Source organism: Podarcis raffonei, chromosome 5, assembly GCF_027172205.1.
Source record: "Podarcis raffonei isolate rPodRaf1 chromosome 5, rPodRaf1.pri, whole genome shotgun sequence".
Classification (NCBI taxonomy): Eukaryota; Metazoa; Chordata; class Lepidosauria; order Squamata; family Lacertidae; genus Podarcis; species Podarcis raffonei.
In genome coordinates, this window is record NC_070606.1 from 39,333,373 (window position 1) to 39,344,255 (window position 10,883).

Genomic DNA, 10,883 nt, shown 5'->3' on the forward strand with positions numbered 1-10,883 from the left:
TTCTCATCCTGAAGCAAAGTTCTTAACCTGAAGCACTATTTCTGGGTTAGTGGAGTCTGTAACCTGAAGCGCATGTAACCCGAGGTACCACTGTATAGCCAAAACACATTGGATAGCAATAGTGTGCATTGAGGCCTTTCATGATGCTTTGGATTCATGTGGGAAGTTTGCCCACATGTTGTGAACTTTCACATGGAATCCCTCCTGAACCAGAAGCATTCATCTGCTGCTCTCACATGAGGGATGGGGGTAGGCATTAGGTGAGACTTATTTGTTAAGCTAACACAGCTGTGAAGTGGCATGGAAGACGCCTATAATTTTAAGTAGTGGCTGGGAGGGGACTGCTCCCCCTGCCTACTGCTGGTCCTCGGCACCTTCTCACCCTTCTCCTCAGCTGCCTTTTTGACACGTAGCAAACACACCTAGAATCCCGGATGGTGGCTAAGTGATTGTTGGGAAAAGTTGGCTCATAATTGGCAGTCTGCTGCTTCTTTTTTTAAAGCATGGAGCTGTGCTTTATCTCTCATGACTAAAAAGGATTGAGACATCCAGTTAAACAACACAGGTCAACCTCAATTACATTCTAAAGGAGAATATGTGAATGCTAATTAATGACCCAGCAAATGTCTTCATAGAAGCAATAACTAACAAAGTTCTCTTCTCCAACGGTGCTTCCTAAGAGCTGAACAATATATGATGCAGACAATCCACAGTAAGTTCTGCTTCAAAGGACCACCACTGATTTGACTGGGAGTGTAGCACTAGAGTCAGGCTTACCCCTCCCACCCACAACACATCACACAGCACCATTTCGCCAGTAAAATGGCAGAGTCATGTATCTACTTTTGCAAGTAAAGAACAAGAAGTTGGGAGCACTGGTTAGTTCATACATCTCAAACCTGCTTCAGGTTCACTTCTCTTTTAATTGGAGCTACTTGCCCGTTTTCCCAAAGCTAGCTAATTTTGTGGCCATATCTTGAGTTAGAGAATCTCATTGTTTCAGTTGCTTTGTGTAACGTATGATTATTTCTTATCTTCCTGAACCTGCTATCAGCTGCCTTCAGTGGATAAACCCAAGTTCTGGCACGAGGATGCAATCTCTCACTGCAGCTTATGATTTTATAAATTCACAAAGCCCAGCTCTTTAGCCTTTCGTTGTACAAAAGATCCACCAACCTTTGATAATTGTAGACGGTGATGGCTCTTTTCTGTGTATTTCCCAGCTGTAACATGCTCCTTTTGAGCCAAGATGGCCAGAGCTGTGTGCTGTATTTCATATCTAGCTGAAATTTGTCCCCCGACTCCCCACACCAACTTCAACAGCACACTCTCTGTGCTCAAGCTCACTGATCCGAAAGTGGCTCTGCTCACTGCCACTTTTGAAAGCTGGGATTCCTTGCACTTGTTTACATCACTTTACATTCATTCACATTAATGCTGTTAAGTTGCTTTGTCATCCCATCACTCCTTTTGGAGCCATTCCACATGTTGTTTAGATTACAGGTAGGGAACATGTGGCCCTACAAATGCTGCTGGATTACAATTCCCATCATCCATGACTGTTGGCCAGGTGGATGGAAGCTGATGGGACGGTGTCCAACAACAACCTAGAGGATCTCAGGGTCCCCTACTCCACGCTTGACACCAGATTGCTTCTTGTAAATTAATTAGTAGCAGTCCTGATCCAGGGGAGTCTAGAGCTTGCATTTGTCACTATGAAGGAAAGTAAATGTATTCTACCCCCATCCACAAAAAGGTATATCTTACCCCATACTGCTAAATTTATATTGCAAAGTTGATCATCAGAGAGATTAGGATGTTGCAGTGCCAAGTGCAGCAAGTTTTGGCGTCTCTCCTTGCTTTAGCCTGCTTCCCAATCCTGCTTTAGCTGTAGCAGTAATACACACACTCTCTATATCTCCATTACCACATCTAAAGCAGCCTCTTAGGCTGCCTATAAATTTGGATTGTGACATGAATGCCAAGATTCAGCCAAGCTCTTTCTAGAACAGTCCAAGATCGCTTAACAGCTTGCGTGGCAACTTGCCAGGGGGAAGTGGAAAAGCAGGCAGCACTGTAAACCCTGCTTTGTCAGCAACAGGACAGCAAGTGTGCATAAAAGCTGACTAATGCTAATTCTCCAGCAGTGGGGGAAAAAGAGCCCCACTAGAAAACTCTAGTGCAATAAACCAAACAGCTTCTGGGAATCTTTAGGGAGGGGTGGGGGTGGCAAAAGTCTGAGGGCCAGACTGCAGATGACAATCAAATGTGTCTTTTTGAATTTAATGTGCAAAAATCCATGTGACGGAAAGGCTGCTAATGAACAGGATTGCATCTGTTGCAAAGGGAAAACTCAAGCCATTCCTTCCCTGCTGGGGTCAAGAGGGAAATTCCCCTCTTCTGAAGATGTTTTTTGCTTTGGGGGAAGATCTGCACCACCACACCCTGTTCCCACTTTGCACCAGTGAGGGATTTCCTCCTGCTGCAAATACTAAACATAACAGCTTGCTCTTACAGCTATATGTTGAGGATTGTAGACTTCTATATGAATGATGCCTTGGTTACTAGAATGCAACAGACAGTGAATTCTCAAATAATGCTATAAAGAACAGCCTGAAAATAAGTTCATGCAGGAAATATGTACAAGCATTTCACTGTCATAAAAATATACACCAGTTACTCAATGCTGATAGCTGTCTTACAATGGGGCATTTATAATTTGCTAGCTGTGAAACTGACATTGATGTGCTCCTGTAAATATTCAGTTTGGTGTTATTATGAAATAATAATGGTAGACTCTTTCTGTCAATTTTATTTGCTTCTATAGTGATATTAAAATATAACTTGTAAGCTTGAAATACATAAGCTTTATTTGTTTGTTCGGCATGTTCTAACTTTGCACATGCTGCATGCTTCTACAATTCTGGTTGACAATATTTCCCATGAACACTCATGCCATTGTCTTTTAAAAACAGGGTTGTTGTAATTCACACTTCTACTGATTCTTTAGTTTCCATGAAATTATAATGGAGAACTGGCAATGTTTCATTTATTTTATTTTACTCTGCTTTCTGGTACCCTCAGAATGGTTTTATAATAAACTGCACCATATGTAGCGGCAGATATAAATACTATAAAATTAAAATTTGAGAGGAAACCAGGATCAATAAAAACAGCATTAAAGCCCCAAACAATGTAAACCATAAGATTGTGAAATTCCACTTTGTACCTCTATTTTTTTGAACAAAAAATGGTAGAAATTCATAGAAAATATTAAGTCCATGACAAGTGATGCTATACAGAGAGAAACCACCACTATGACAACAACAGAGCTCACCTGGGTATCCTGATAAGCAGAGGTGGTTGGTGCCCAGTGGGGCTGGTGGGGTAGAAGACAGGGAGCCATAGGCAGAGCCAACTTACTCAAATTTTGTCCCCATCCTCCTGCTGAGTTCTACAATGGCAAAACTGAAGCTAAGAAGGAAGAAGTTGATAGGGTCCCCTCCTGGGTGGGATGATAGCAAAAAGGCAGGCAGTTAGGAGGTGGTTGAGATCAGATTGATGTTAGCAGGGCCTTAATAGGTCCTGCTCCATGGCTAGTCAGGGTGAAACTGCTCTCCCAACATGCAAAAGCTACCCTTCACTCTCCATCAGTTTGGGAAAGAAAGAAACAGCATCTTAAACCGCTTTGAGGTTTTATTACAATCAAGCTGTATATAAATGTTGTGAAAGAAATATCCAGGGAACTAAAGCTAATGAACGGTCTTGCTGTGTTAGATGACACTGATAAAGCAGTGGATTGACACTCCTGAGAAGGTCAGTATGTGTCATCATGCATGTTTGTGTTTTCCTCAACATCAGCCTCAGCAGGTCTGCGGTGTGCAACAGAAGAAACTGCATGCCTGGCAGAATTACTAAGGCCAGATGTTTTATAATCCAGTTAACACTGTCCTGGTTGTAGAAGATAGTTAACTTAGTTGCTTCAAAGAACATTCAATTTTACTAGGCTAATTTGTAGTTAGAATAAGCACAAACCATTGGCTTCTATGCTATATCCAGATCATTATCACTGTATATTTAGCTTATGTATGAAACCTGCTTGTGAGTTATTAATTTATTCACTTTTTTATCCCAATATTCAGCAACTTGAACCCTCGGGGTGATTTGAAGCACAAAAAATATAAACAAAGCAGAAACAGAACACCTGCTAACAAATACACCATTAAAACAGCAGGACCCAAAAATCCCCTGTAACACAGGAATTGTATAAAAACCCAAGTTCAGCTGTTATCTCCAGAAGCCTGCTGGAAAAAGAAAAGATCACAACAGAGCAGGCCTGAAGAAATTCCCTAGGCAGAGCATTGCAAAGAACTGGAGCCACCACTGAAAAGGCCTTTCCCCCATATGCCAGCCCATGAAGCTCAAATCAGGCTAGCATCTTACGTACTATATCCACTGCTATTACTCTAGAAAAATAGGTGCCAGAACTCACCATGAACACCTCCTGTGTTCTCTTATAATGGCAATGTCTCCCACCTGAGAACTGAGTTCCGGCGAGTTCCGGCTGAGAAAAAAAAAGCCCTCATTATAGCTCTACAAAAGAAGCCCAAGGGCCTAATCCCTCCCCAAATAGCGCAATGAGGACTGAGCCTGCTCAGTGACCATAGAGTGCTAAATGTCCGTTGGGAATGAGAGCTGGCCTCCCTCACAAGGCAGTTGTGGTAAAGGACGTTGCAGAAGGGAAGTCAAACGGCATACCTTGAGAGACAGCATGGCTGCCTGAAATACTGAACATTTTGTATGGCAGACAACATACCTTAGGAGATTCTGAAGTCCTGGGCCGGCCCAATACATTCTGCTGCTCAAGACACAACAGAAAATGGCTCCCCCTGCCGCTGCCACCCTCCCCTCCACCCACCAATTCCCCCTCCTCTCCCCTGCTGCTACTGCTACCTGAGGTAACTGGAAGTGACCCTAGAGAAGCCCTTGCACACTGAAGGCGTGTGGGGAAGGAGGCTGGTGAGGAGCAGCTGGCGGCAGCAGTGGCTCTGCTCTTCTGAGGCAGCGGCTGAGGGCAGCAAGCACTGCTCTGCTTCCAGCTGTTCCTGCCCTGCCACCTGAGGCGACAGCCGTTGAGGTTAATGGCCCACCTGATGCCAATATACAGACGGTGTAGTTGACTCCCAGAATCTGTGACAGAACCTGCAATTTGAGGAGCTCTGTCTTCCTGAGGGACAGAATAGCCGCCACTTATTAAACGAGCAAGAGAAGCTTATCCCGGGCCTTGACTTTGGTGTACAAGTGGCTCTATATAAATGGTACGGCACCCTTCTTCCACAATAGGAACCTCCGCCCTCCAAAACTAGCAGGAAAGCACATCCCTGTGCTGCTTTACGCAGATGACACAGCTATCCTCTCGAGAACTCCTATAGGCCTTGAAAGAGCCATGGAAACACTGGCAGCATACTGCAAGGAGAGCAAATGAGAACTAAATGATCAGAAAACCAAAATCATGGTTTTTGCCCAAAGGCCCAAACCTTGCTCTTGGTAGGTACATCGATGGCCGTAGATTGAGCAGGTCACCTGCTTCATATATTTGGGTATAACCCATCACTCTTTTGGAGGTAGAAAAGCCCAAGGGGGTTATGTTGCAGGGAATGCCAAGAGAAGCTGTAAATGCAATACTCACGTACCTAAGGACTGAAGGTGGACAATATATACCTGCAGCCCTCAAACTGTTTGAGGCCAAATCCATTGTGCCCAATTAGGCCCCATTGCCAATTGTGAACTGTTAGAACTGGTACAATCTAAATTCTTAAGATCAGCCCTGCAAGTGCCTAAACACGTCTATAAAATAATAATAATAATAATAATAATAATAATAATAATAATAATAATATTTTATTATTATTTATACCCTGCCCATCTGGCTGGGTTTCCCCAGCTACTCTGGGCGGCTTCCAACAAAATATTAAAATACAGTGGTCTGTTAAACATTAAAAGCTTCCCTAAACACATATGCTACCATACATATTGAAACTGGATTTGCAAGAATTGAGGCTAGAATATGGCTCGCCACACTAAATTACTGGCTGAGACTATCCTTCCTTCCTCCCGCATGGCCTTGCTCCCTTAACTTTCAAGGATGGCTTCCAAATGACATGGAAACATGCAGTGCTAAACATAATAACAACTCTAGGCTTCACCCCGCAGATCCTACTCAACGTGGGGTATGAACAAGCCAAAAAACAAAAATGTCAAACAGTGTGTGGAAGATACTGAATGCCAAGCAGATCTAGCTAGGTCCCTGAAATGTTTAATCTGTGAAACCAGAAGACACCTCACCTCCCAGATGCCATATATGACGAACCTTGAAATTCCAAAACAGTGAAGGGCTTCTGCTCTGGCCCGCTGCCAGGCCCTCCCTTCAGCCGTCCAGGAAAGCCACTTTAGGAAGACACTGTATGAGGAGAGGAAATGCCCGTGTGGCCTGTCTTTTTTCACTGCCAATACTATACAGATATAAAAACTAGGTTCATCTTGCCTATATTACACAAATCCCCAGGTTGCACAGAACTTTATACCCCCCTGCTACTTCAAGATGAAAACCCAGATGTTACATACTCAGCTGCTAGATTCTGTGCTGCTATGATGGATATTCGTCAAAGGATGGTTTGCGCCACAAACTAGGCCCAAAATGCAAGGCCTGTGCTCCTTCACACTCCCCCTCCCTTATTGTCACTTTTAACTGTCCCTGTTTCTATCTTTTTAAGTATGCATGATATAATCATCTTTCAATTACAGTGGTACCTCGGGTTAAGAACTTAATTCGTTCCGGAGGTCCGTTCTTAACCTGAAACTGTTCTTAACCTGAAGCACCACTTTAGCTAATGGGGCCTCCCGCTGCCGCGCCATTTCTGTTCTCATCCTGAAGCAAAGTTCTTAACCCGAGGTAATATTACTGGGTTGGCGGAGTCTGTAACCTGAAGCATATGTAACCCGAGGTACCACTGTACTAGTTTTTATTCCATACCTGTTTTAAGTCTTATCTGTATGTTTTATCTTATGCTGTTCTGTGAGCGGAATGAAGTTTGATACTGACACAGGAGCTCAAGTTCCCTGATATTTCGTCCTCCACACTTCAGTTCAAATTGATTACATACAATTTTATTGCCTCTTGTTTAGTCAGCCCATCTTTCTTTCTCCTGCCCAAGCTTTGAGATGGCTACTGAACACTGCTAAGCTTTATCCCAATGGCATCAGCTGCTGCCTCAACTCATTTCCGATTTCAACACTTTGATGGCAGGGAAAGCACCCTGCCTGGCGGCTTCAGGTTGCCTCCAGCTGCATTCCAGTGAATTCAAACGGCTTTTGTAAACTTAATTAGTGGCTGAGCAGTTTCAGCACAACTCTCCAGCGATAAGCTCCCCTTCTGTCTCTCTCATGCCAATACTGTTCCTATCTGGCACTGCTGCTGAGAAGTAATTGAAATGGAAAAATCTCTTTAAGCTCATCAAAATACCTGCCAGGTAAGATGTAAAAAACATCTTCCCACCTGTGCTGTTAGGGTAGAACTGTACATTGTCAGTCCCGCAGGCGGATTAGAATACCTGCAGCTGGCAACTCTTGCTCATGCTGGTGTACAAACTTCTAAGGCGTGCACAAGCCTATCAAAAACAGCCACGGGGGAGAAATACCAGCCTTGTTCCTCCTTCCCTTGAACTGAGGAGTGGTGCAAGGGAGCCTAACTTTGTTTACCTGCAGCAGCCAGACAGGCATCCACCAACCAATACTTCCTTGGGGCATAAATTAAATAAATTTAAACCTGCAGCTAGCGATCACAGAGGACGGGGCATTGTTACCATGACAACCCACTCACCTTGACCCTCCTGAGTCATGATGTCCCTTCACATCTTTGAAGCAGCTACTGTTCTGTCTGCAAGTTTGCTGAATCATCTCTCCACTTCTCTCACCGATCAGATTATTCGTTATTCAGCAACAATTCTAAAGGTCCTTTTAAGTATAGTAGAAAACCCAGACCGCCCACGTTTAGCGATGTCCACAGCACAATATTAGTGTGGACGGGGAAGCAGAGTTAGCGGAATGGTTTAAGCCAAGATTCTAACAATGCTTATTTCTAGGCAAGGTTATAAAGGGTTCCCTCAAGTTAAAAAACGAGAGGCCTTCAAAATGATTTGTGTGCCCTCCTTGCATTAAACGATGATTCTCCAAGTTTCAAACTTATTGTACTGTTGTCACTGGCAGCAGCTCTCCAGAATTTCAGACAGAGGCATTCCTAGCCCTACCTGGGGATTTGAACCTGGGACATTTTGCATGCGTACTGCCATTGAGCTATGGCATTTGCCTGTAAGATCATGTAAAAGCAGTCGACGTCGGCTCTAGAATGCTGCCGGGTGATCTGCTTTCTACAACCTAACCTGCAGAGCTGCTGCTGGCAAAATGAAATGTTGGACTTGCACCAAAAGGCAGCTGTGTAAAACAAATCAAGCCCAAGGAGAAAAAGGAGAAGGTAGGGAAGGATTCCTCATTTGCATGGTGCTTAGTAGGTTGCATGCACAAGGCCTAATCATCATGGGGCATTAATTAAGAGACTTTGCCATGGAGGAAAAATGAGGCTATAAACAGCTCCTCTGGCTGATGAAAAACCAAGGCCAAGATGATCACAGCAAATGTCATTTAGCGCCTTCAAAAGACCACCAGGGATATTAGTCTTGTAGGAAGACTTGAGCAGTCATCCGCTAAGGGGGAAGAAAACATTTCATTTGCCTCTGAAACAGCCACATTGGCCTGTAGTAGTAAACAAATGACATCGAAAAGGAAATGAATTCAGATGTTGTGGTTGCTGCTGCAGCTATTAAATTTGTATACCGCCCTATATCTGCAGGTCTCAGGCTGGTTCAAAGGATAAAGTCAGAATATAAAACCACAAAATACATAAGCCAAACTCAGTTTTGATAATCAGGACTGAGTTTAAGTTTGTTGACAGTTCTTCAGTCTCTTACTGAGCCCAAACACTGGTTTGGCATTTCTACTGCCTCATTTGAACAAGATGAAGAATTAGGATTTATTTTTTGAAGGGGGGCAGGGGGGATAATCTGCATATTTGATGGCACCACATTCCAACACTCTTGATGAGTTCACTCAACAATTTCATGCAGGAATTAAATAGCGGTGGGATAATAGAAATTTAACGCCATGGAGCTAAGCAGTAATAATAATAATAATAATAATAATAATTTATTATTTATACCCCGCCCATCTGGCTGAGTTTCCTCAGCCACTCTGGGCGGCTCCCAATCAGTGTTAAAAACAGTACAGCGTTACATATTAAAAACTTCCCTGAACAGGGCTGCCTTCAGATGTCTTCTGAATGTCAGGTAATTATTTATCTCTTTGACATCTGATGGGAGGGCGTTCCACAGGGCGGGCGCCACTACCGAGAAGGCCCTCTGTCTGGTTCCCTGTAGCCTCACTTCTCGCAATGAGGGAACCGCCAGAAGGCCCTCGGCACTGGATCTCAGTGTCTGGGCTGAACGATGGGGGTGGAGACGCTCCTTCAGGTATACAGGACCGAGGCCTGTACACCACCTTTTGGCAATTCAAATAGGAAATTCAAATAGGAAATAGGAAATTCATGCCTGTAAATCACAACGTGGACAGCCTAAAGCCTCTGCAAAGTGACTCACTGGGTTACTATAGAAATAAAATTGCCAGGTTTAAGGTCTCATGGCATTTTAAAGCAGGTTGATGCAGAACTTTGCTAGAACTAGAGCTTAAACAATAGCCATCATTAATATTTACCTCACTCCCGTGGGTGTTGTAACAGAAGCACAGCAATGCCAATGACAACCAATGTACTAAAATAAGTGTAATGTATAAATAGCAACTGTGGGTTATCCAAGGCAGTTTGATACCCCTTTTGGAAGTAGCCTACTATTTAACGGCATTTTTCTCTCAGAGCACATATATTTAAGGTATCATCAGGTAGTTTATGCTGTAAATCAGGCATAGGCAAACTCGGCCCTCCAGATGTTTTGGGACTACAACCCCCATCATCCCTAGCTAACAGGACCAGTGGTCAGGGATGATGGGAGTTGCAGTCCCAAAACATCTGAAGGGCCGAGTTTGCCTATGCCTGCTGTAAATACTTGAAGCTTAAATGCTGATCATGTACATATTTTACTGTGTTTGACTGGTTTACAAACCACCCAATTGACTAATAAACTGTAATAAAGGTGATGAACTGATAAGTCAATGTTACTTAGGGGTGCTGGAGGCATTTTATAGCTAGACGGCAGCTATAGCCTATTTTATTTTATGAGTGGGAAGCCTCTGCTTTCTAACCTTATGGTTTCCGTATTCCAGCATTTAATCCCACCTTCGCTTCTTGAATTAAGGCCAAGGTAGCTGCTGCTGTGAGTGCCAATGTGCTGTTTTCTTCGCCCCATAGTATAGCAGCTTCCACAATGCTTCCTACCCATATTTTGTAGCTTCCAGAGGACTACATGCCCCTAGACATCTCTTCCCATTTACCACATTAAGAGTGCGGGTTTATACATCCTTACTTGAATATGTCTGACTGAGCTCAATGAGATTTACTTCCTAACAGACACAGATGGGAACAATTTACAGTAATCCTTACAATGCAGAAAGTGACATCTAAACATCTTCCTAAAAAGGAGTCTAATCTTCCATACAGCAGCCCTAAAATAAACACACACAAAACTTTTCAGCTCCCTCCCAATATTCATACCGATTCTTAACAGAGCTCATTTAACAAGGTATGTAAACATTTTTAAGATCACAGGTATAATCCAGAGATTTGATGTTCATTTTAGGGGTTAATGGTTTTTGGCTGACTA

At 43.4% G+C, this 10,883-nt stretch overlaps 1 long non-coding RNA gene across 1 annotated transcript; it reads right to left on the reverse strand.

Moving 5' to 3' along the window:
- Positions 1-2,852: 2,852 nt before the first annotated feature.
- Positions 2,853-9,226, reverse strand: LOC128414069 (uncharacterized). Its single transcript, XR_008330571.1, has 2 exons — positions 7,034-9,226; positions 2,853-4,564 (listed from the first exon to the last, which is right to left on the reverse strand). It is a non-coding gene; the product is annotated as an uncharacterized LOC128414069 (long non-coding RNA).
- Between the last annotated feature and the right edge of the window lie 1,657 nt (positions 9,227-10,883).